General features: G+C 41.5%; 1 protein-coding gene and 1 non-coding gene across 10 annotated transcripts in view; both read right to left on the bottom strand.

Moving 5' to 3' along the window:
• LOC116268568 (GA-binding protein subunit beta-1) overlaps positions 1-26,412 on the bottom strand; it is a 76,963-nt gene extending 50,551 nt beyond the window's left edge. For 2 of the 9 annotated variants that reach the window (XM_031662239.1, XM_031662241.1), the window contains exon 1: positions 25,031-25,192. The gene's annotated coding sequence lies outside the window, so the exon portion shown is untranslated. Of the gene's footprint in view, positions 1-16,319; positions 16,344-23,915; positions 24,981-25,030 lie in introns of those variants that run through there. The other 7 variants (XM_031662236.1, XM_009210158.3, XM_009210159.2 and 4 more) reach the window with 7 other exon arrangements.
• LOC116273275 lies at positions 17,443-17,545 on the bottom strand. The gene has a single exon (XR_004181674.1). It is a non-coding gene; the product is annotated as a U6 spliceosomal RNA (small nuclear RNA).
• Positions 26,413-26,660: the final 248 nt, after the last annotated feature.

Genomic DNA, 26,660 nt, shown 5'->3' with positions numbered 1-26,660 from the left:
ATTGTTCAAGTTTGTCTTCAATTTTAAGGATTTAAAAATTTTTGATTTTACTATAATTTTTGAATGTATATTTACTAATTCAAAAGTCAAAACTAAATAATAAAAAGACACATTCAGAAATCACACTTCCATCCCTACTTCATGTACTTCCCATACCCTCTATCATAGGGTAACAATGTTATTAGTTTCTAATTTGTCTTTTCAGTGTTTCTCTTTGCAACATAAACAAATTTGCATATTCTCATATTCTTATTCTCCACACTTCCACTCTACCTTTTTTTTTTTTTCTCAAGGCAGGATCTCATTCTGTCACCCAGGCTGGAATGCAGTGGCGTGATCATGGCTCACTGCAGCCTCGACCTCTCATATTCAGGTGATCCTCCCACCTCAGCCTCCCAAGTAGCTGGGACTACAGGCACGCATCACCACACCTGACTAATTCTAATTTTTGGAGAGATGAGGTTTTGACATGTTGCCCAGGCTGGTCTCAAACTCCAGGGCTCAAGCAATCCTCCCGCCTCAGCCTCCCAAACTGCTGGGATTACAGGTATGAATCACCACGCCTAGCCACCATTCCCTACTTCTCACACCAAAGGAACATACTAAACACATTGTTCTGTATTTTGCTTTTTTCCTCCATTTAATATGTATCCTGGAAAATACTGCATAGAGATTTTTCTCATTTTGCTTTACAGCTGCATAGTACTTGGCTATGTGAAAACACCATCACAAACTTTTTTTTTTTTTTTTTGAGGCGGAGTCTCACTCTGTCGCCCAGGCTGGAGTGCAGTGTGCCATCTTGGCTCACTGCAAGCTCCACCTCCCGGGTTCACGCCATTCTCCTGCCTCAGCCTCCCGAGTAGCTGGGACTACAGGAGCCTGCCACCTCGCCCGGCTAATTTTTTGTATTTTTAGTAGAGACGGGGTTTCACCGTGTTAGCCAGGGTGGTCTCGATCTCCTGACCTCGTGATCCGCCCACCTCGGCCTCCCAAAGTGCTGGGATTACAAGCGTGAGCCACCGCGCCCGGCCCATCACAAACTTTTTAATTAAAAAAAAAAAAAAACTAGTTATCTCTTACTCTAGCAATCACAAGATCTTACCTTGCAATTTGAGTCCCTCTGTCAACTGCCTCACACATTTACTTCATCCATTTTTCTCTTAATATAGGGCCCTGACAGTCTATCTGATTTTAAACAATTCTCCTTCCTCATCCCATACACACTTACCTTATTCCAGACCCAATGTCTCCCCTCATGCGATTTTCCCACTTCAGAATGGTTACATTCTTTCTCTCCAAATTCTATACTTCAAAGCCCATTTTTAAATGATCTTTTCTCCAACAAAACTTTGAGTTCTTAAATTTCCTCAGCAATTTATAGCATAATCTATATGCTTCTCCTTCATTCAACAAACGTTTACTGAGCATATGAAGAGCAAGGAGCTTATGTTCTGGGATAAGAACTTCACAATAAAGAAATAAATAAATAGTAGTAGTAGTAGTGGTTGTGACAGTGATAAATGGAATGAAGAAAAAGTAAGGCAGAGTAAGAAACAGAGTACTAGATTAGGGATAAGGAATTGCCATTCTGGAGAAAGTGATTACGAAAGGCCTCTCTGAGGTGACAACTGAGTAGAAACAGGAATGAAAGGGAAAAGCAAACCAAGGAAGGATCCAAAGAAAGCATCATGATGCACAAGTCATTCTCTTGGTTGCTTAGCATCAAAACACCTTGTCCTTGGGGAATTCCCTTCCATATGCATCTTGAAAGAAGGCAGAAACCTCTGTCTACTACCGACTATTTGCCTTCCTTGCTTCCCATATGGCAAGGGTACAGTCGTATGACCTCCACTCCACAAGAGAAGCATCTGTGCTGGACCTTAATGTAGAAGATAGTGCATTAAAAAAGCAGAGTGTGTGTAGAACCCTTTGCGGTAAACATGGCAGCAGATTCCAATGACAGTAGTGGTAGCAGCTTCTTCCTGTGATAAATTCCTTTTCTGTTCAATTAACCAGAGATTATTTGACTGCTTAGAACTAAGAATTCTGGCTGACCCTGGTGATTCAGGGAAATGGAACAGCAAATGTAAGGGCCCTGAGCTACAGTGAAGAAGTATAACAGCAAATGCAATCGTAGAAATACGAATGGGCTGGATCACATAGAGAGCCTTATAGGCACTAGTAAAGAGTAAATTTTATTGAGATTACTACCAAGTTGTCAGAAAGTTTTAAACAGGAGAGTGTTGTGATGTGATTTACATTGCTAAGAGACTACTCTTGTTATCATATGGTTAATACATGGTGGAAAGCAAGAACTGAAGCAAGCGTACTAGTTAGAAAATTATTCCAGGCAAGAGCTGCTGGCACCTCAGGCCTGGATGATACCTGTGTGGTTATTAGACAATTTACCTTTAATTACTATATATTTAAGTTAAATCGAACATCATATTTTGTGCTTTCCATTTGTCCCCTGTTCAGTTTTCAGTTGTTTTGTTTTGAAATAGAGTCTCGCTCTGTCGCCCAGGCTAGAGTGCAGTGGCATGATCTTGGCTCACTGCAACCTCCACCTCCTGGGTTCAAGCGATTCTCTTGCCTCAGTCTCCCAAGTAGCTGGGATTACAGGCATGCACCACCATGCTGGGCTAATTTTTGTATTTTTACTTGAGACGGGGTTTCACCACGTTGATCATGCTGGTCTCGAACTCCTGACCTCAAGCAATCCACCTGCCTCGGCCTCCCAAAGTGCTGGGATTATGCCCACCCCCTGTCCAGTTTCTTTTCTCTCCTTTGTTGCTGCTGCCTTCTTTTACCTCAATTCTTTTTTAACATTCTATTTATTTCCTCTACTGATCTGGAAGTTACACTCTGTTTCTGTTCTTTTACTGGTTTTCTAGAAATTATACCATGCAGTAAAGTCTAATCAAAATCTTTATTCTCTCTTTTCCCAAAAAATCTATAGCTTTTAAAAGATATAAGCAACACATCAACCAAATGCAATATGTAAACCCTGTTTGGATTCCAGTTTGAAAAAACCAAATATAATTTTTTAAATAATTTTTTTAGATAATTGGGAAAATATGAATACTAAGTATGTAATGCTAAGTATTAATTTTTTTCTGTATATGATACTGGTATTATACTTTAAGCCCATACCTTTTATGAGCTAAGAACAATATATTTATGGGTTAAATAACGTGATTGTTATGACTTACTTTAAAATACTTGGGATATATATAAAAACACTTTAGTCATCAATTCATAATGGTTGAAGGTGGGTAATAAATACGTAAGGATTCATTATACTCTTCTCTTTTACATATTTAAAATTTTCCGTAACAAAGAGTTTTTAATTACTATCCTTCTAGGTAAGACAAGAACCTTAAATCCTAGACTCTATCTATCCTACTTGTTATTCCCTTGTGTTTATCCATTAGATATTTTTACTATGTTTAATGCAATCCATATTCATTTTCATTCTCTAAATATGTATCATTTTCTTTACCTTTCATTTACTCTTCATACATTTCATTTTGTGATTTGGGATCAATTTCATTCTGTCCTAAGTATATCCTTTAAAAACGTAGTGTCCAATATGGTGCATGTGGCTATTTAATAAAAATTAAGTAAAACTAAAAATTCAGTTTATTGGTTACACTAGTTATATTTCAAGTACTCAATAGCCCTATGTAGCTTGTGACTACAATATTGGACAGCACAGACAAAGAACATTTCCAGGCCAAATGTGATGGCTCACACCTATAATCCCAGCACTTTCTAGGACTGAGGTGGGAGAATCACCTGAGCACAGGAATTTGAGTCTGAGCAACATAGCAAGACCTCGTCTCTACAAATAATTTTAAAAATTAGCCAGGTCGAGGTAATGTGCATCTGTGATCCCAGCTACTCAGGAGGCTGAGGTAGGAGGATCTCCTGAGTGATCACATTATTATCACATTATCACATTACTTAATCCATAAATATATTGTTTTTAGCTCAGTGAGCCATGATTGCACCACACTCCAGCCTGGGTAACAGAGTGAGATCCTGTCTCAAGAAAAAAATAAGTAACATTCCCATTTCCACAGAAACTTCTATTGAACAGTGCTGCTTTAAACAATCTTTCACAGGTGAGATGTTGATGACAAGTTGTTTTTATCTGAAAATATCCTTATTTTACCATCATTCTTTAAATATATTTTCACTGGGCATAAAATTCTAGATTGACAGGTAGTTTTCATTTCACATAGCAGACATTTCGCTGTCTGCTGATTTCCACTGTTGCTGTTGAAAAGTCATCCTGCCAGGCGCGGTGGCTCACGTCTGTAATCCCAATACTTCAGGAGGCTGAGGCAGGTGGATCACCAGAGGTCAGGAGTTCGAGACCAGCCTGGCCAATATAGTGAAACCCTGTCTCTACTAAAAATACAAAAAGTTAGCTGCGTGTGGTTGTGGGCACCTGTAATCTCAGCTACTAGGGAGGCTGAAGCAGGAGAATTGCTTGAACCCGGAAGGCAGAGGTTGCAGTGAGCCAAGATTGCACCATTGCACTCCAGCCTGGGCAACAAGAGCGAAACTCCATCTCAAAAAAAAAGAAAAAAGAAAGAAAAGAAAAGTCATCTATTACTCTAATTCTTGCTCTTTTGATGGTTTTCTCTTTCTCCAGCTACTTTTGGCTTTCTGTGACTTTATTACAATGTGTTTAGGTGTGGACTTATTATTATCCTAATTAGGATTCACTGGAATTCTTGCATGCTGGTTTGGTATTTTTCCTTGGTTCTGGAAAATATGAGCCATCATCTCTTCAAATGTCCCATTCTCTCTTCCTTTCCTTCTGGAATTCCAATTAAGACTCTCTCACTCTATCCCCATATGTCTTACACTGTCTTCTATAATTCCCATCTTTTTGCCTCTAGCCATCATCTATGCTACATTCTGGATAATTTTATCTAATCTATATTCCAGTTTGATAATTTTTCTGATATGTCCAATCTGCTGCAAATTGAGTCATTAGGTTTTTAATTCAGTTACTTTATCTTTTTTTTTTTTTTTTTTTTTTTTTTTAGACAGGGTCTTATTCTGTCACCTAGGTTGCAGTAAAGTGGTACCATCTTGGCTCACTATAGCCTTGACTTCCTGGGCTCAAGCAATCCTCCCATGTCAGCCTCCTCAGCAGCTGGGACTACAGGCACATGCCGCTATACCCAGCTAATTTTTTTGTATTTTCTGTACAGACAAGGTTTCACCATGTTGCCCAGGCTGGCCTCAAACTCCTAATCAGTTATTTTTTATTCTAAAAGTTCTATTTGTTTTTTTCAAAACTATGATGCCACTTAAAAAAATAAATCATTTCCTGGCCGGGCACGGTGGCTCAAGCCTGTAATCCCAGCACTTTGGGAGGCCGAGACGGGTGGATCATGAGGTCAGGAGATCGAGACCATCCTGGCTAACACGGTGAAACCCCGTCTCTACTAAAAAATACAAAAAAAATTAGCCGGGTGAGGTGGCGGGCGCCTGTAGTCCCAGCTACTCGGGAGGCTGAGGCAGGAGAATGGCGTGGACCCGGGAGGCGGAGCTTGCAGTGAGCTGAGATCTGGCCACTGCACTCCAGCCTGGGAGACAGAGCGAGACTCCGTCTCAAAAAAAAAAAATAATAAATAAATAAATAAATAAATAAATAAATAAATAAATAAATCATTTCCTATTCCCTATTCTCAAATTTGTCACTTATTTCTGTAAACACAGTAAACTTGGTTGTTTCATTACATAGCTTTTAATTCTATTACATCGTGCCTATGAAAATCTTTTTCTGCTGTCTGTTGTTTCTACTGGTTCATGCCTATGGTTCCTTGTCTCCTTGTATGTCTAGTTATCTTTTGACTACGGGCTGATTACTGTCCTTGAAAAACTGTGGGGAGGCCTAAGATGAAGGAGCCTTCCATCAGAGAACATTTGCATTTGCTTCTGACAAGCACCTGGAGTCAGGAACCAACCTAAATTAGGTATGGCTTACGGTTCCCTTTCCCACCTATGCTATGGGCACAGCTTTGTAAAGACTTGTGTTTGCTTGTTTCCTTTCTCTTTTTTCCTCCTGCTCTGCTCAGTGCCTACACAACTTGTCTTGAAGTTCCTTGATATTTGATTGAGAGGTAGGTGATGAAAGGTGATGAAAAGGGGTTAGTTCTGGTTCATCCTTACCTCTCAGCTATAGATATATGGAGCCCAAGCCTAATCAGGCAAGAATATCTCATAAGCCTTTACATGTCCACATGTTGGGTGGGCTCTGCATCTTAATTTCTGTCCACCTCACCCCGTAAGACTGATGAACAGAAATCTAAATTTCTTGATATTGGCAAACATATTGAAGGCAAAAGTGGCTTCAGTTCACCAGACAGTCTGTTAACTTCTTGCTTTAGGCTTTCTTCCAGAATTTGGCTTAACAGATTCCCCAGTTCTTCAAAGCTATTAAGGCAATGTTCTATGTATTTTATCCAACATTCTCAATTGTCTTCAAAAAGAAGACTGGTCGGCCGGGAGCAGTGGCTCACACCTGGAATCCCAGCATTTTGGGAGGCCAAGGCGGGTGGATCATGAGGTCAGGAGTTCAAGACCAGCCTGGCCAACATGGTGTAACCCCATCTCTATTAAAAATACAAAATTAGCCAGGCACAGTGGCATGCACCTGTAATCCTAGCTACTGGGGAGGGTGAGGTAGGAGAATCGCTTGAACCCAAGAGGACAGGTTGCAGTGAGCCAAGATCACGCTGCTGCACTGCAGCCTGGGCGATAGAGCAAGACTCCGACTCAAAAAACAAAAAAAGAAGATTGGTCTAATTTAGGCCACTATTATCCAGAAACCAGACATATTTGGAAGTGACCTTCCTGATGTACAGCTTGACCCTTGAACAACATAGGTTTGAATTGCACAGTTCACGCATACATTTTTTTTTAATATATTAGAAAATTATTTTGAGGCTGGACACGGTGGCTCACGCCTGTAATCCCAGCACTTTGGGAGGCCAAGGCAGGTGGATCACCTGAGGTCAGGAGCTTGAGACTAGTCTGGCCAACATGACAAAAACCCATCTTTATTAAAATAATACAAAAATTAGCCGGGCATGGTGGCAGGCACCTGCAATCCCAGCTACTCAGGAGGCTGAGGCAGGGAGAACTGCTTGAACCCAGGAGGAGGAGGTTGCAGTAAGCCAAGATCACACTACTGCACTCCAGCTTGGGCAATAGAGTAAGACTCCGTCTCAAAAAAAAAAGAAGCAAAAAGAAAAGATATAAGTTAAATTTTTTGAAAATTTAAAAAAAAAAAAAAAACGCACAAGCCTAGGCACAGTGTCTCACACCTGTAATCCCAGCACTTCAGGAAGGTGAGGCAGGCAGATTGCTTAAGCCCAGGAGTTCAAGATCAGACTAGGCAACATAGTGAGACTCCATCTCTACAAAAAAAATTTTTAATTTTTTAATTAGCCAGGCATGGTGGCATGCAGCTGTGGTCCCAGCTACTCAGGAGGCTGAAGAAGGAGGATCATTTGAACCCAGGAGGTCAAAGTTACAGTGAGCCATGTTCATGCCACTGCACTCCATCCTGGGCAACAGAACAAGACACTGTCTCAAAAACAAAACTCACCAACTGCATATTTAAAAACTTAAGAAAAAGGTGTCAAGAATGCATAAAATATATATAGATTTTGGTCTATTTTATGGTTTACTACAATTAAATATACACAAATCTATTATAAAAAGTTAAATGTAGCCAGGCATGGTGGTACATGACTGAGAGGATGAGGCAGGGGGATTTCCTGAGCTCAGGAGCACCAGGCCAGTCAGCCACAGTGGTGTGTGCTTGTAGTCTCAGCTACTCAGGAAGCTGAAGTGGGAGGATCACTTGAGCCCAAGAGATTGAGGCTGCAGTGGGCCATAATCACACCACTGCACTCCAGCCTGGACAAAAGAGTGAGACCTTGTCTCAAGAAGAAAAAATTACTTTTATATATATATATATATATATGAAGAGGTCAGAGCCCATCCAAAACTCTAGCCCAGCCCAATCCAGCATTTCTCAATTTGTGATTCCCAAAGCTCCAGACTTCAGTACCAAGAAGGGCAGTGGCTAAAGAGGTAAGCACAGGTTGGAGGTGGCAGAACGTTTCAGACCCTTTTCACTCTCACATAAACAAGCCCATCTCCACCTGTTACGAGATTCTATAATATTTGTAATTTTAAAGCATTTTTTGAAAGACTAAGCCAGCAATAAAAGACTCTTAAAAAGTAAACTTTTACTAGTAAACTATTTTCTCTTCAGACATAAATGGTTAAAAGTTTTGAATCTCAAGCAAAAATTACTGGCTGAGTGCAGTGGTTCACACCTGTAGTAGTCCCAGCACTTTGGGAGACTGAGGCAAGCAGATCACTTGAGCTCAGGAGTTCAAGAACAGCCTGGACAACATGAAGAAATTTCGTCTCCACCAAAAAATACAAAAAATAGCCAGGTGTGGTGATGCAAGCATGTGGTCCCAGCTACTCGGGAGGCTGAAGTGAGAGGATCACCAGAGTCCAAGTAGAGGACTGCAGTGAGCTGAGATTGCTCCACTGCACTCCAGCCTGAGTGTTAGAGACAGACCCCGTCTCAATTAAAAAAGAAAACAAAGAATTACTTAGTAGTTCTTTTTCATTACTATTCCATACCCAAATCCTTACTAACAAAAATCCAGAAAAAAACTACATTTATTTGCAAGTCCTGCAAGTATGTGCTTTATCTGTGCTCCTCTTTTACTTAATTTTAGACTCTAGCCAAATAAAACTCAGGTAAAAGTAGTATGGATATATTAGAACCTCAAAAATCAGATTCTGAAATATAATTCACTCAAAAAAAATTTAAACTCTAAATTATATACCAAAAGCTTGTTTTTGTTTTTTGTTTATTGAGACAAAGTCTCGCTCTGTGGCCCAGGATGGAATGTAGTGGTGTGATCTTGGCTCACTGCAACCTCTGCCTCCCGGGTTCAAGTGATTCTCCTGCCTCAGCCTCCCAAGTAGCTGGGATTACAGGCGCATGCCACCACGCCCGGCTAATTTTTGTACTTTTAGTAGAGATGGGGTTTCACCATGTTGGTCAGGCTGGTCTCTAACTCCTGACTTCAAGCGATCCAACCACCTCGGCCTCTCAAAGTGCTGGGATTACAGGCGTGAGCCACCACACCCGACAAAGAGCTTGTTTTAAGTAGCACCCAACATGTTATGACTCCATGTCTCCATTAGGTTAAATCTCTTTCTTTGTCTTATATACAGTTACTCCCAAAGGTACTACATAAAAAAATATTTCTGTGCTGTTATAAACTTCCCTAAATTTCAAAGAGATTTATTTTTCTTTCAGAGTTCTGTCTCCCAGGCTGGAGTATAGCGGTGTGATGTTGGCTCACACCTCCTGGGCTCGAGGGATCCTCCCACCTCAGCCTCCCGAGAAGCTGGGACTACAGGCACACACCACCATGCCCAGCTAATTTTTTTCATTTTTTGTAGAGACAGGGCTTCACCATGTTACACAGGCTGGTGTTGAACTCCTGGGCTCAAGTGAGCCACCCACCTTGGCCTACCAAAGTGCTGGGATTACAGGCATGAGTCACCACACCTGGCCTAAACTTCAGTTTTAAATATTACAGCATAAGCTCATCTACCATGATGACTTCCTTATTCATATATATTTTTATTTCTTTGAATTTCAGATATCAAACGATGTCATTAAATTGGAACCATAGGCCAGACATGGTGGCTCATGTCTCACTTTGGGAGGCCGAGGCAGGCAGATCACCTGAGATCTGGAGTTCGAGACCAAACTAGCAAACATGGTGAAACCCCATCTCTACTAAAAACACGAGAATTAACCAGCAGCTGGGTGCGGTGGCTCCTACCTGTAATCCCAGCACTTTGGGAGGCCAAGGCGAGCAGATCACCTGAGGTCAGGAATTCCAGATCAGCCTGGCCAACATGATGAAACCCTGTCTCTACTAAAAATACAAAATTAGCCAAGCATGGTGGTGCGTGCCTGTAGTCCCAGTTACTCGGGAGGCTGAGGCGGGAGCATTGCTTGAGCCTGGTAAGCAGAGGTTGCAGTGAGCCAAGATCGTACTGCTGCACTCCAGTCTGGGCAACAAAGTGACACTCCGTCTCAAAAAATAAACAAACAAATAAATAACCGGTAATTAACCAGGGCATGGTGGCAGGCACCTGTAATCCCAGTTACTTGGTAGACTGAGGCAGGAGAATCACTTGAACCTGGGAGGCAGAGGTTGCAGTAAGTCAAGATTGTGCCACTGCACTCCAGCTTGGGCAACAGAGTAAGACTCCATCTTGGAAAAAAAAAAATAAAGCTTCTTGAAACCATGTTAATAAATTAAGCTCTTACTTTCCACCTAAGCTATATATTTATCAGATATACATTCTCTATTTCTCTATCTACATTCTACCTGTGTTTATCAGTGTCCCTATTATGATTATAGAATTAGTCATAATTTTCTAAAAATTAACCCAGAATATGTCCATGGATAAAGAATATTTATTGATGACTACTTAACATTCATGTTTAAGATAAGCTCAAAAGTTCCATATCTAAAGCACATAAATTATACCAACACTAAACTAAAAAGTAGTAAGGTGATAAAAACTAAAAAGTAGTAAGGTGAGTAGTCAGTTAGCATGTCCAGAACTTCCCAGGCACATGCCAAAACCTAATCTTCCTTCTGTATTACCTGATAATATTAACAGCCTCTTTACTTCCCAATTTAGAAACCTGGGAGCTATCTTAAACTCTTCCCTCTCCCTCATCTTCTACATACAGCTGGTCTCAATGTTTGTGTCCCCACAAAATTAACATGTTGAAACCCTAACCCCAAGGTGATGGTATTAGTAGATGGGGACTTTGAGTGATGATTAGGTCATGAGGGCAAACCTTATCATTCCATTCATAATTTCATGGATGGAATTACTGCCAGATAACTGCTTTGTCCCTTCACCATATGAGGGCACAGCAAGGTGGCTCCATCAGTAAAATAGGAAATGGACCCTCACCAGCCACGGAATCTGCCACCACCTTGATCTTGAACTTCCCAGCCTCCAGAACTGTGAGAAATAAATTTCTATTGTTTATAAGTCACTAGTTTATATTTTTGTTACAGTACCACAAATGGACTAAGACAGTTGGTCGTCAAGTTCTATAAAGTCTACTTCACATCTTTTTCTTTTTTTAATAGGCAATACTTTCATTTAGCTCAAAAGCCCAAACACAGAAATGTATACATTGAAAATTCTCAACGGAAGTATTTACACTACTCACTGCTCCTCCTCAGCCCAGCCTGGACCCACAACTCCAACAAGTAATCACCTTTACTAGTTTCATGAGTATCCTTCCAGCATTTCTATAATCACCAAAAAAATAAATAAATAACATTACCACATAACACTGTTCCCCACTTGCTTTTCCTGTTTAACACATCCCAGAGATCTTTTCCCATTAGTTCACAGAGAGGTGAACTTCCTCATTTTTTTATACAGCTGCACAGTATGCTATTACTGTGTTTTAACATGCATTTCTCAAACTACTGAGACCGTGCATCTTTATCAAATGTTTGTTGGCCACTATGTTTCCTCTTCAGAAACTGCCTATTCATATTCTTTACCTATTTTATCATTTCATTCTCTTTGTAGGAGTGCAATATGTATATTTCTGGTTTATTACATATGTTGCATACTCCTCTCAGTCTGTTTTAAATTTGTATATTCTTTTTTTCTTTAAAATTTGTATATTCTAAATGTTAATGTTGTCATAAAGTTTTAAATTGTGGTTTGGTCAAATGTATCAAAATACCTTTCCAAAATGAACGTAGATATAATTATGCATTCCAATCACCCATAGAATACAGTGGCACTGAACCATATGTGTATTTAACTTGAAAATGATTTAGGCCAGGTGCAGTGGCTCACGTCTGTAATCCCAGCACCTTGGGAGGCCAGGGTGGGCAGATCACCTGAGGTCGGTAGTTCGACACGAGCCTGACCAACATGGAGAAGCTCCGTCTCTACTAAAAGAACAAAATTAGCCGGGCATGGTGGCGCATGCCTGTAATCCCAGCTACCCCGGGAGGCTGAGGCAGAAGAATCACTTGAACCTGGGAGGTGGAGGTTGCAGTGAGCCGAGATCACACCACTGCACTCCAGCCTGGGCAACAAGAGTGAAATTCTGTCTCAAAAAAAAAAAAAAAACAAAAAAGAAGATTTAAACATTTGGCTACTCACCATTCTATTTAATAAACATAAGTCCCAGCATGAGCCTGAAATATGAATCTATTTCCTCAGTAGGTCTCAGTTCTTCAAATGCATCTTATGAAATGAACTTCTCATTGCAATAGATAAGTTAATGTTTCATACGATTTTATTTTGTACAACATGGCCCATAAATGTAAGCCACCTTCCTCTAGAGCACAATTGAGGAAACGGTGATATATTTCATCACTAGATGAAAAACTGGCTGTTTTGGAATTATCGAGAGATGGTATCTTACTTCCCATATGGCAACTTCCTACAAGTTGATTCTGACTATACAGTATTTTCCCCTAATATGCATAATCAGTAAGTGGTAACTCCAAAGCATCCCAGACCTTCAAGGATATGACCTGTGCCTCACTGCAGCCTCTTCACTCAACATTTCCCCCTTGGATTTATATTTTAATATAGAGTTATCTACAATACCCTCATGTGCTATTCTCTCTCACAATTCTACTCCTTTATATGTTATCCTGCCTAAGAAGTCGTTCCCTCCCAAACTTACCTAAGTAGTTCTATTCTCCCTCCAAACCCAGATCAGACATTACCTCCTCCAATAAGTTTCCCTTGACCTTCTCAGCAAAATGAATTAATCACTTCTTTATTCTCTCATTGTGGCCTTAACACACTTTCATTATTAGATAGATTCCATCACATTACAAATGATTTATTTACAAGCTTTCCTCTCTCATAAACCTTAGGAATTCAGATAGGGATTTATCTTTTTTTTTTTTTTTTTTTTAACCCTTATAGGAGTAAAGGCTAATAGTTTATCTTCTTCTTACGTGTATTTTAGTATCTAGCAGCTTCTAATACACCACTCAACAGATGTTTGCCAAATTAAACAAGTCCTTTCTATTCAGCATTATTACAAACACTGTAAGCCTACAAACACAGAAATTGAAGGTAAGATCTTTAACCAAAAATATTTCACAAACTGAAAAAATGTGTGGATTATAACAAAAGTAGTTTGTAGTTCAGTGTTTTGTTTAAGCGGGTATAGATACCATAGATCAGTGTTCTTCAAACTGTTAGTCATGACCTATTAACAGACTGTGAAATCACTTTAGTGGGTTAAAGCCAATGTTTTTGAAAATATCAGCATATATCAAATGTAGTTATCTCTCACACACACACATGCACACAGTAACATAAATAGACAATTACCATATAAGATGTATTTTTTATTGGGAGTCAGAATAAACAATCATCTGAGAGCTACTTCCATAGTTGATAGGTTCCAAGGTTTATATTAACAAATTGTAGCAGTCAAGGAAGGCCTCTTCAATGAAGGACTTAACATCTGAAGCATAACCTGTCTCCCCACCATCTCTTCTCAGCTCCTCTCTCATTCTCACCCTTAGTTACTGTGCTCTAGCCACAAAAGTCTTAGCAATTCTTTGAACAAGGCAAATGTGTTCGCACTTTAGGGTCTAGCACATGTTGGTTCCGTTGCCTAGAAAACTCTTCACTTAGATAACTGCATGGCTTGCTCCTGCACTCCAGGACGCCCAGGGAGTAGCTTTCGCAGACCACCTAAGATAGCTACCACATCTCACCAATCTATCCCCTTACCTCCTTTTTTTTTTTTTTAAGATGGAGTCTCACTCTGTCGCCAGGCTGGAGATGCAGTGGCGCCATCTCAGCTCACTGCAACCTCCGCCTCCCAGGTTCAAGCAATTCTCCTGCCTCAGCCTCCCGAGCGGCTGGGACTACAGGCACACACCACCACGCCCAGCTAGTTTTTGTATGTTTAGTAGAGATGGGGTTTCACCATGTTGGCCAGGATGGTCTTGATCTCCTGACCTTGTGATCTGTCCGCCTTGACCTCCCAAAATGCTGGGATTACAGGCATGAGCCACCGCACCTGGCCTCCCCTTACCTACTTTTATTCCTTTTCATTTTACTCATTACCACCTAATATCACATATTTATTTACTATGAGTCCCTCCCCACAAACGTCAGCTCCAAGAAAACAGGGACTTTGTCTTCGTTTTGTTCATTATTCTAACACTAGAGATTAGAACAGTGCCGGCCGCAGGGCAAACATCCCTGAGTAGGCTCTGACAGGCAAGGAAAAGGAAGAATGCACGGAGTTGTGCTTAAGCAAGGTATATTACAGAGGAAACCCCAGCTTAATAATGTCAAACAGTAAGGAATAAGGCTGAAAAAGAATATAAAAAGGTTGGAAAGTCAGAAGTAGAATTTGGACTTTATCTTGTAAACAACTGGGAGCCATTCAAATTTTTGAGCAAATGGTGACCCTTTCAAACATTTATTCAGCACAGGTTCAATTCACTTTGTTTGACAGAATAGACAGTGCAAAGGTCAACAGCACATGTTCTCCCCTTAGGCTTATATGTTTAGCAATGGGTTCAAAAATTTTTCAGGAAAATCATTCTGGCAGCCATATGCAAAACGGATTCAAGGAAGGAAAATCTAAAGTTTAAAGGAAGTAAATAATAGGCAAAAAAAAAAAAAAGAAAGCAAAAGTATGCATTGCAGACTACTTCAAGATTTAAGTATGACAAAATTAAGAGAAATGCTGAAAGCAGGTGGGAGGCTGAATAATAATAAATCTAAAAGTGATGGAAATTCCTTGAGTTTTCCAACAGAAATATCCAGTAAACTATTAGAGCAACAAACACGGATGGGACACACATTTGGGAGCCATCAGCATATAAAACATCTGAGAGGGGAACAGATAATCAAGTACTGATGAGACTAACAGTGCTAAGAAGCTCAAGAAACAACAAAGAAAACAGAAAAGCAGTAGTCAGAAGGGAAAACCAGGATGGCAAATTAACACAAAGGGCAAGGAAAGAACATTAAGAAGCCTTGGTGGAAACAGTAACACATATATACTAGCTGAAGAGAGTCAGGATGAAGCCGTTATTATTGACAAAAAAGATGTCCTCTGAAGCAACAATCTGAATTATGATATTCCAAAACTGCGTAATTTAGGAAAGAAGTAGTAAAAGAACTCAGGAGTTGAATAGCCTGGACAACACAGTGAGACTTTGTCTCTACCAGAAAAATACAAAAATTAGCCAGGCATGGTGGCACATACCTGTAGTCCCAGCTACTCAGGAAACTGAGGTAGGAGGATCACCTGAGCCCAGGGAGGTCAAGGCTGCAGTGAGCTGCAATTGTACTCCAGCCTGGGCAACACAGTGTGGCCTTGTCTCAAAAAAAAAAGTAAGAACTCAGGGCAACAACGGTAAGTCAATTCTTAAAATTTTTGAAAATAAAGAAGAGAAATGCAGCAGATAGAACAGTAGCAGCAGTTCATCAAAATTGATTCTTTTTCCTCCCAAAGTACAGAAGTCCGTACATATTTTAAGACAGCGAAGAAAAAACATTGCAAATAATGATCAAGGCCAGGCGCAGTGGCTCACGCCTGTAATCCCAGCACTTTGGGAGGCCAAGGCAGGCAGATCACAAGGTCAGGAGATCGAGACCATCTGGCTAACACAGTGAAATCCCGTCTCTACTAAAAATAGAAAAAAACTTAGCCGGGCGTGGTGGCACGCACCTGTAATCCCAGCTACTCGGGAGGCTGAGGCAGGAGAATCGCTTGAATCCAGTAGGCAGAGGTTGCAGTGAGCCGAGATTGTGCCACTGCACTCCAGCCTGGGCAACAGAGTAAGACTCCGGCTCAAAAAAAAAAAAAAAAAAAAAAAAACAATCAAAGTGACCAGAGAGGTAGTTAACTGTGGCAGCAGGATCCTTCTTCTATTCAATTTACAAAATAAGATGAAAGAACAGTGATTTGTCATGGTTACAATGAAAAAAAAATGTGCAAGCTTGTATTCTGTTTTCCTTTTTCACTTAAATAGAAGTAAATGGCATCTATTAAGAGTTAAAGAGGAAGAAGGAATATAAGACAACAGAAAAATGCAATTAATAAGATGATTGCCAAGAAGTAGGAAGGGCCTATTTGGAATTGTTCAGCATAAATTTATAGTGGCCAAGAAATCTTCATAATTACTCACCTTCCTCCACAAATATGCTGTGACCTGTGAGGGAAAACAGAAGAAATCGATGGTGGAAAAATCTGACAATATGCGTCCAGTAAAATATAAAATAAGTGACCGATGTCAAAGTGCAGACTGTATCTAGTGCGTACAGGAGTAAGTTAAATGTCTTAGACTGGGTTGCTGTAACAAAATACCATGAACTGGGTAGCTTACTAAACAACAGAAAATGATTTTCTTTTTTTTTTTTTTTTTTTTTGTAGAGATAGGATCTATGTTGCCTAGGCTGGTCTCAAGCAATCCTCCCACCTCAGCCTCCTCAAAGTGCCAGGATTACAGGTAGCAACCACCACACCCAGCCCAGAAAACCATTTTTAATAGTTCTGGAGGCTGAGAAGTCCAAGATAAGGCACTGGCAGATTCAGTATCTGGTAAGGGCCAGCTTCTAGACAGCAGTCTTTTTGCTGTAACCTCATGTGGAAGAAAGAGCTAACAAGCTGTCTGGAGTCTCCTTTTTTTTTTTTTTTTTTTTTTTGAGACAGAGTCTCATTCTGTCACTCAGGCTGGAGAGCAGTGGCGTGATCTCTGCTCACTGCAACCTCCACTCCCCAGGTTCAAGCGATTCTCCTGCCTCAGCCTCCCGAGTAGCTGGGATTACAGGCGCCTACCATCGCGCCCAGCTAATTTTTGTATTTTTAGTAGAGATGGGGTTTCACCATCTTGGCCAGACTGGTCTTGTACTCCTGACCTCCTGATCTACGCACCTCAGCCTCCTAAAGTGCTGGGATTATAAGCATGAGCTACTGCATCCAGCCTGGAGTCTATTTTTTAAGAGCACTAATCCCACTTGTGAGGGCTCTACCCATCTGAGCTAGTCACCTCCCAAAGGCCCCACCTCCTAATGCCATCATCTTGGAGGTTAAGATTTCAACATGAATTATGGGGAGACACAAGCATTTAGACCATAGCACTAAGGGAGAGAAAGTGAGGGTCTCTATGAATGGAACAAGTAAAGGAACATAGGAAGAAGAATCCCATCGGCAAAGACACAGAGTTCACACAAGCCATTCAGGGCGTAAAGGAAATTTTTAGATCATTCACTTACCACACAAATTTTTTTTATTTTTTATCATTAAAAAGAATAAACATGGAACACATCACAAATTTATGTGTCATCCTTGTGCAGGGACCATGCTAATCTTCTCTGCATCGTTCCAATTTTAGTATATTTGCTGCTGAAACAAGCACTAGACTACTAATTATTTTTTCCTCTGTTTGGATACATGGGAAGTGCTGTGGACATAAAGGATTCCAGGAGTCAGAAGGGGCTATACATCCAAAACCGTTATCATAATGAGAAGAATCGACCTAATTCCAAAGTTCCGTTCTGTCATTTTAAAACCACCTCAGTGTCTACGTGCACAGAATGGGTGTGTTAAAGACAGGTATCATACTGGCATCTACCCACCTCCTTTAAAGAATCATTACTATAGGCTGGGCGCAGTGGCTTATGCCTGTAATCTCAGCACTTTGGGAGGCCAAGGCGGGCAGATCACTTGAGGTCAGAAGTTCGAGACCAGCCTAGCCAACATGGCTAAACCCCGTCTCTACTAAATATAAAAAAGTTAGCTGGGTGTGGTGGCGGGCACCTGTAACTGCAGCTATGTGGGAGAATCACTTGAACTCAGGAGGCAGAGGTTACAGTGAACCAAGATCACGCCACTGCACTCCAGCCTGGGTGACAAGAATGAAACTCCATCTCACAAAAAAAAAAAAGAATCACTACTATAGTAAACCACCATAGTAAAAGTATCTTATCCCTCAAGTGTAATGAGACATAAACAAGCTAATTGGGTTATAGGAATGCTCAAGCCTCATTCAGAAAAAAAAGATTCTATATTATATAATCACAGCATTAGTGGGTTTAAAATATTCTTAAAAATAGAATCACAGTCAGGACCAACAAGAGTAGTTTTTTAAAGTTTCAGTTTTGTTTTGTTTTTTTTTTTCTCTTGAGACAGAATCTTGCTCTGTCACCCAGGCTGCAGTACAGTGGCGCAACCTCGGCTCACTACAACCTCCACCTCCCAGGCTAAAGGGTTGCTCCCGCCTCGGCCTCCCGAGTAGCTGTGACACAAGCGCACGCCACCATGTCTGGCTAATTTTTGTATTTTTAGTAGAGACGGCGTTTCACCATATTGGCCAGGCTGGTCTCGAACTCCTGACCTCAACTGATCCACCCGCCTCAGCCTCCCAAGGTGCGGGAATTACAGACATGAGACACTGCGCCCAGCCATTTTTTTTTTCATTTTAGACTGCGAAACTTTTAGGCTGGGCACAGTGGCTCACACCTGTAATCACTGCACTTTGGGAGGCCAAGGCAGGCAGATCACAAGGTCAAGAGATCGAGACCATCCTGGCCAACATGGTGAAACCACGTTTCTACTAAAAATGCAAAAATTCGCTGGGCATGGTGGCGCACGCCTGTAGTCCCAGCTACTCGGGAGGCTGAGGCAGGAGAATCACTTGAACCCAGGAGGTGGAGACTGTAGTGAGCTAAGATCGTGCCACTGCACTCCTGCCTGGTGACAGAGACTCCATCTCAAAAAGAAAAAAAATTTAAAAAAAAAATCATAGTATCAGTGTGCTCCGTATTTTTTTAATCAAAGGAGATGGAGGTGGACATTTTCCATTATTTCATTTTAATTGACTTTAATTTACCATGCACTATAAAACTATATAATGCCATGAAAAGATGTTTTAATATTATAAAATAGGACTCAAAATTAGTATTTTGTAGGTTCTTTATCTGCAATTCCAAAAATCCAAAAAACTTCTGAAACCCAAAATAACTCATCTTGTGGTAAACCTTACCCAAACCGATATGAAGCTATTTACAGTCTTTATCCTATTTAGTGCAAACATTGATACATTTTGCTGCAGAAACAGTAACATTTTTGAAGGGGGATACTGCACTGGACTCTATTGGAAGGCTATACATTACTACCTTGCCCTTATCAAAAAAAATTCCTAATTCCATAACCTATTAGACTCTAAGAGTTTGAATGGTGGACTGTGATCCTATAATTGCTAACATTTATTGAGCTATTAACTATGTGTCAGATACTGTTCACTTTATATGAAATAACTCATTTAATCTTTCCAATCATCATGAGCTAAGTATTATAATAATCCCCATTTTACAAAGAAGGAAACTGAGACATGGAGAGATTAAGTAAACTGCCTAAAATCACACAGCTAGAGTGTGACTAACTGGGATGACACTGGGATGAATATTTAAAACATTACACATAAGAGTAACAAAACACAAGAAAATGGGATAATTGATTATGCTAGGTGCTAGGAGTCAGTGATATGTTTCTCTACTCAATTGATATTACTTCCAGAATAAGGAATCAAACAAAAAATTACAAAACACTACATGCATTTACAAATTCTCATTTATGTACAATTTCTACACACTTGCTTAAAATGCAGAGTATAAAACCCAAATTTCTCAGCTTATGTAACATATTTTTTTATTGAAAAATAACATCTTAATATCTTAATTATAACACATGATAATTTATAGTCATTGTAGAAGTTAGAAAATTTGGATAAGCAAAAAAAAAAATAATCACCTATAAAACTACACTCAGAAATAACCATTTAACAATTTGGCACATATCCTCCCAAACATCGATATATTTTCGGTTTTTTTACCAAATGGAATCATGTTTTTAAATCTTACTTTTTCTCACATATACCAAGACATCCTTTCATGTATTTATATTATTCTATAATTATTTTCACGGCTGAGAAGGCAGTACCCCACTGTATGGATGGACCCTAACAATCACTGTGAAACATTTAGGTTTACAGTTTTACCATATAATGATCAATAGTACTGGCTCTAGAGTCACAGTGGTTGGATTCAAGTCCTGGCCCTAAAACTTAAGTAACTCAGGTATCTTGAGCAAGCAACCTCATTTCTCTATGCCTGTTTTCTCTTCTGAAAAACAGAAATAGTACTACCCACTCCATATGATTACCGTGGGGGTCAAAGGCATTAACACACAGCTTGTATAACCAACAACACTGCAATTGGTATGCTCACAGCTAAATATTCACACACACCTTTACTACACCAAAAAAAAATTCTTTAAAGGGAATTTCCATGTCAGAAAGTATGCCCGTTTTTAAGGCTTCTGAATCTGCCAAATTACAGAGTGGTTTACAGTCCTTCATTAAATAGCCTTCTCACTTAATACTCATTTCTCTTTATCAAAAAAGGCAAAAACTATTATCCAGTTAAGTTAACCAGCTTGTTTCACTCAATTAGTTTTTTGTTCTTCCACCTATAAACCTCGGCATATTTAATAAAACCTCAAAGTTTATAGGTAACTTGAAGACACCTAGCCCAAATTCTCCTTCAGCACGATTCCTCTACTCTAGAATCCTCAATCTGTCAGTGAAAAGGAACAGCCTACCACCCAAAACAACTCATTCTATTTTCACAGTTTTGAGGAAATTTCTCTTGAAATAGAGTGGAAATCTGTTTCTTTTAAACTTCTACCCACTGACCCTAGTTCCTTCTGGTCAAATCTGATCCTTCTGTGTGACAGAACACCAAATCCTTAAAGGTGGCTGTTACTTCTTAAAAGAAGCTCCTCTTCTTTAGGTCAAATATCCCATTTTTTCAACTTTTTCTCATTTCCATTTCTCTCATGATCAAGGTCCTCGTTTATGCTCTACAGATAAGTGATTTTGACACTTTGATGTCTACCACCTTGAAAATGAGAAAAATAAAGGTCCATTCCTACCCTACATTAAGTTTGGGGCTCTGTGTGGTTTCTTATTAGCTCTCCAGATTATTCTGATAAAGTCTGAGAATGAATACAAGGTCTCACTTATGATAGTATGCTACCCAAAAAACCAACTCAATACCCCACGTGTAATATAACTAGTACAAAGTAAAGTGGGGCTAACACCTTGCTCTTTCAATAAGCTGTTCTACCATCTTCAGAATTACTCTCTGACAGGTTTGGTGGCTGACGCCTGTAATCCCAACACGTGGGAGGCCAAGGTGGAAGGATCACTTGAGTCCAGAAGTTTGAGACCAGCTTGGGCAACATAGTGAGACCTCGTCTCTACAAAAAAATTTAAAAATTAGCCGGACACGTTGGCAGGTATCTGTAGTCCCAGCTACTCAGGAGGCTGAGGCAGAGGCAGCATTGCTTGAGCCTGAAAGGCGGAGCTTGCAGTGAAGTATAACTGCACCACTGCACTAAGCCTGGGTAACAGAGAAAGCAAGATCCTGTCAAAGAAAGAAAAGGTGCAGAGGGGAACACAGGGAGGAAAGAAGGGAGAGAGGGAGGGAAGGAAGGGAGGGAGGGAAGGGAGGGAGGGAGGGAGGGAGACAGACAGACAGAGAGACAGAGGAAGGTGCACTAGCCCACCAACAACCGAACTGACAGCTGATTGCACCAAAGCATCTTCTCTGTATAGAGCACTGTGATGTCAACACTGAGAAAAAACAGAGGCCCTAATACTGATCTCATCTAGTGCTAGATTTACCTTCTAGAAAGCATGATGGAACAAACATCTTCAGAAAACTATAATACTAATTATAGCTATACCAAAGTAGGCACATCAGGCTATAGAAACATTGTGATTACTAGCTGGAAATCCTACTAGTTGTGGGGGAGGAGAGGGGAGGGGAAGGATGACACTAAGGAAACTAAGTTGCTCTGAACTGAGATTTTGTGTGGGTTTGTTTTTTAACGTTTGCAAAGTCAGAAGAGATGAAGGCCATCAGAGAGTTCATCTGAACTCAGGCTACCTGCAAACAGAGACTGGGTAACCGCCTCAAGCACCCTCAAAATAAAATTCATGATGCAAAACTTCATGTAATTTCTGAATTTCTGAATTCCTCATGACATGTGAACTTTACCTGTTACTATTTCTAACAAGGTAATGAAGGCCAAAGGAAAAACAAAACAAAACAAAACATCCATGGTACAGGAGATGTGGTCCATTATAATGACACAATGTTAGAGGAAAAAACAAACTAAACAAACTAAAACCAAGCATACTTTTTTTTTTTTGAGACGGAGCAGAGTTTCGCTCTTGTTGCCCAAGCTGGAATGCAATAGCGCTATCTCGGCTCGTTGCAACCTCCATCTCTCTGGCTCAAGCGATTCTCCTGCCTCAGCCTCCCAAGTAGCTAGGATTACAGGCGCGCACCACCGCACCCGGCTAATTTTTTGTACTTTTAGTAGAAATGGGGCTTCACCGTGTTAGCCAGGCTGGTCTCAAACTCTTGACCTCAGGTGATCGGCCCGCCTCCGCCTCCCCAAGTGCTGGGATTGCAGGCGTGAGCCACTGTGCCTGGCCAAACCAAGTAAACTTAACCAAGATCCAATCTATTTTCATTTAAACAGCAAACATTAAAAATACACCTGGTATTTTCTAACAATTACACGAAGAATGACCAGATGCTTCCTGTTGATGGAACAGTAGAGAACTACAGACTGACAGATTCAGACTAGAGTTCACAGAAACAACTGGAAACAAACTTAGCTTCCTTTCAAAACCATTAAAGTATGGCCTTAAATTTTTACGCATTAATCAATTAGGTATAATTGTCTCTCAACCTAGAAAACCCAGAATGATTCAGAGACAAAGAACTCTAAGGATACGTATCTGCGAACTATTCGTTTCACCAAAGGATTCACTGCAGAACTAGTTTTCCGTAGAATCTGCACCTCCTATAGTTTTCAGCATGTTTCATCTTTAAAAATAACATTTACACACAAGTGTTAATAGCATATGTAATGTGGAATTCACGTGTTACTTGTGTAAATCATTGTACGTACTAGAATTAAATTTTTTAATCACTTAAGAATATTTTCAAATGTTCCTGAGTCTCCAAGATCATAGGCAGATTATGCAGTCATTATCTATGATTTTGTTTAGGTACCTAAATTCCAACTTTTAAAAAAGCTGGAGCCCAGTAAAAAAAAGTATGGGAATCAATCTTATTCGTCTTGTTAAAATGTGTCTTGCATAACATCCTGATTTGACTTGTATGGTGAAAGCACGGTAAGAATGACACATTTCTGTTTTTTGGTATAAAAAAAAAAGTATGAGTGTACAGTGGAGTGTTCCAGAGGTTACATGGTGTGCTAACCACAACAGTGACGTAGTTTTGAGAATCTTCTATTAAACCAGGCATTAAAAAGATTTGCAAAAATGCAAGATGTTACTCTTAACAAATCATCTATGCTAACATGTAATGGATGTATTTTTTGTTTTTGGGAAAAAAAACCCGGGAGAAAATAAAACAAAGCCATCTTTAGTTTCCTCAAAGTCTGACCCTGAAAATGGAAGTATCAAAGCTGATGGTTTATACGTCAGTGAGAAAAAAATTTAAACCAAGCTGGGTGGGTCTTTACACGAGATAAACTATCTACAAGAATGTCTGACCACTAACTTCTGCATAATAAATGAGAGTGGATCTTTTCATTCTGGGATGGCAATGTACTTTACAAGGACCATTTACAGCCTACATCAAACCTTTTTCTAGATAAAAAACGTACTTCAGTAACTTGCCTGAATTGAAAGAGCAAAACAGTCCGGAGAGAAAACTTAAAATGTTTCCACATTATCAAGCCCCCTTCAGAAGTACTGTGGTCTCGGCCCCTCCTTTGAACAGATGTCCGCTCGCCACAGTCCAATCAGGTTTAAAGCAAGAGTATTTGTACTGAAAACAAGCTTCAAGTGGGAAGACACACACAAAGCAGGCCTGTATCATTCCTTTGGTTTCAGTTTTCACGATGCACCCTTGAGGCTAGGCACGCTGATTCAACACACTTGGAGAGCTTCACCGAAACACACTAAATACACACTGATGAACTGTGCCCTGGCAGAGATGACCTGGCAAAATTCTCAACTTTTTCCCTGAGGCCGTGCACCCGCGGGTCTCGGCGGCGAAGTCTTTCGGGCAGAAGTCCCAAGCCTTCAAAACGGCAGGCTTCTCCCCCTCAGGACTCCAGTCCCCGCGGCCAAGACTGTCGCTGCGGGGGCCCCGCGCGGGACTGGCCAGGCTCTCCCGTTAACCCTGTCTGAGCCGGCCGATCTCGCCGCGGCCCGAGCGCCTCTCGGCCCCGCAGCACAGGGCGCCCAGGACCCGCCGCCCCCGCCGCCCGTTCCCCTCTCCGGAGAGCCCAGCGGGGCCGTCAAGCTGCCCAGACAAAGGCTACCGCGGCGCCAGAGGCCGGGCCCGGCCGCGCCTGCCTTCCTCCTTCTCCCGCCCACTGCCAACCTCCAGTCGCCCGCAGAACCTCCGCTGCCTCGGCGCGACCCCATCGCCACCCCGGGGCTGCCGCTCGGGACCGGCCCGCCAGGTAGCCGCGAGGAGGCCGCCGCACGCCAGGGCCGAGGAGGGGGCGGCGGCCGCCACCATGTCTGCCCGCCCCTCCCAGAAGCGGGGTGCCCAGCGGACAAAGCGCAGCGACGGCGCAGGCGGAGCGGGCGCCCAGGCCGACCCCGCCGACCCCCGCGGAATAAGCGGGGCCAGGAGCCCCGGAAACCCGGCGCCTTAATGCAATAAACAGGAAATCGCGGGGATGATCTGGGTTCCGGGGGAAGTGGAATTATTTTTTACCAGCGAAGAGATCAACTTCCACATCCGGTGGTAACAGGGCCCTACACAGACCCGCACTGACCTGGAAAAGCTTCGGGAGCGGCGACGGGAAGGCAGCAGGAGGTGGTGCGGGGACCCGAGGCGCCTCGTACCCGGCCGGGCTGACGCGGCCCCGCTACACACAAAGCGCTTCAGCAGCACAGGGCGCTATTTTCCGAAAATGCCGCGTCTGGTCGGCGCCCAAAATCCCCACCGAAAAGTCCCCCGTGCTGCGCGCGGAGGGACACATGGTGTGCGAGTGAGTCAAGCTCCCAGCATCCCTCCCGGACCCGGCCCTCGTCAGCTGCTCGCCCGAGGATTTTCCGCCTCTGCACTCATCGGCAGATCCCGTTCCTACCCACTCCCTGACTCTGTTCCCACCGGGAGAGAGGGGAAAGAGAGTCTGATTTTTTAACGAAAGGGATGAAAATATGCCACTTCTAGCGCTTCAGCCACACAAAGAAAGCGGCGGAATGATCCGCTCTCGGCGACCGCAAGTCCCGGCCTACCCGGCGCCTGCGCGGCAGCGGGGGTGGGAGCTGCGGCCGGCCATGTGCGCGGCGGAGAGGCTGGGTGGCCGCGGAGCCTTCCCGCGTGTTTCTGCGGTGGGTAGTAGTTTGGAAACTAATGTTCTGTGCTAACCTTCGTGTCTCTGTGACATGACCGTTTAAAGACGGAGAGTGCGGAATCTTTGGACTTTAAGCTTGCCAACTGAGCGGCCTAGCAGAATCCTGGGAGACGGAAGGACAGCCAGGAGGCTAGGATTTACCTTTTAAGTGTCCCTAGATTCAACTAGTCAAACTGGGACGGGAGACGCTGTGAAGGTACCAGGGAAGGAACGAGTGAGGTTCCTTTTCCACTTTTACATAAACTCAACGGTCAGATTCATGACGAGGATGTACATATTTCTGTAGATTTTTTTCCCGAGCATTCTAATGATGCCTCATATTTCGTAGATCCTAGTAACTGCTTGGATTACTGCCACCTCAGAGGTAGAGATCTGTTTTTCCGTGGCTGCAATGTCAAAACTTTTGTTGTATTTTATTAAGTAGCAAAAGTTTGGAGATTTGCAAGGTTAAAAAAAAAAAAAAGCTTTATGAACTTAATCTAGATGTGATTTGCTAAGGAACTTAACATATTGATATGTTTTTCGCAGGGGAGTCAGGGCATGGCTTTCCCAACCTAGTAACTGCAACTTATAGCATCCTACATCTAGGACTTGGGAGTATGTGAGACAGCGCCAAGAATTTAATCCAGGAGAACTGACAAGCTTAAATGAAATCCATATTGCCCACTGATTTTGTGCAGCCTCAGATAAGTAATCTTTCTCCACTTAGCCTTTTGTAACAATTGATGTAATAAAGGTTTGTAGTCTTTGCGTAATTTATTAAAGCATTGTGGCTAAAACAGAAAAAAAGCATAGGAACCATAGTCTATGTTTTCTTTTGATTTAATATTTTCATTGCTTCGGTTAATAGAAATTTGTCAAAATGCGGATGTTTTTCTGTAGCATTATTTGAATGAGCATTGTTTGAGTGAACATTCAGCTAATTATTGTTAGAAAATCGTTGCCCCCAGAATGAGCATTGTTTGAGTGAACATTCAGCTAATTATTGTTAGAAAATCGTTTCCCCCATTAATCTTACACTGTAGAATGTAGACAAGTAAGTAGG

This window comes from Papio anubis, unplaced genomic scaffold, assembly GCF_008728515.1.
Source record: "Papio anubis isolate 15944 unplaced genomic scaffold, Panubis1.0 scaffold50, whole genome shotgun sequence".
In the NCBI taxonomy this organism is placed as follows: Eukaryota; Metazoa; Chordata; class Mammalia; order Primates; family Cercopithecidae; genus Papio; species Papio anubis.
The sequence above is the reverse complement of the archived record's forward strand: the minus strand, read 5'-3'. Positions and strand labels throughout refer to the sequence as shown.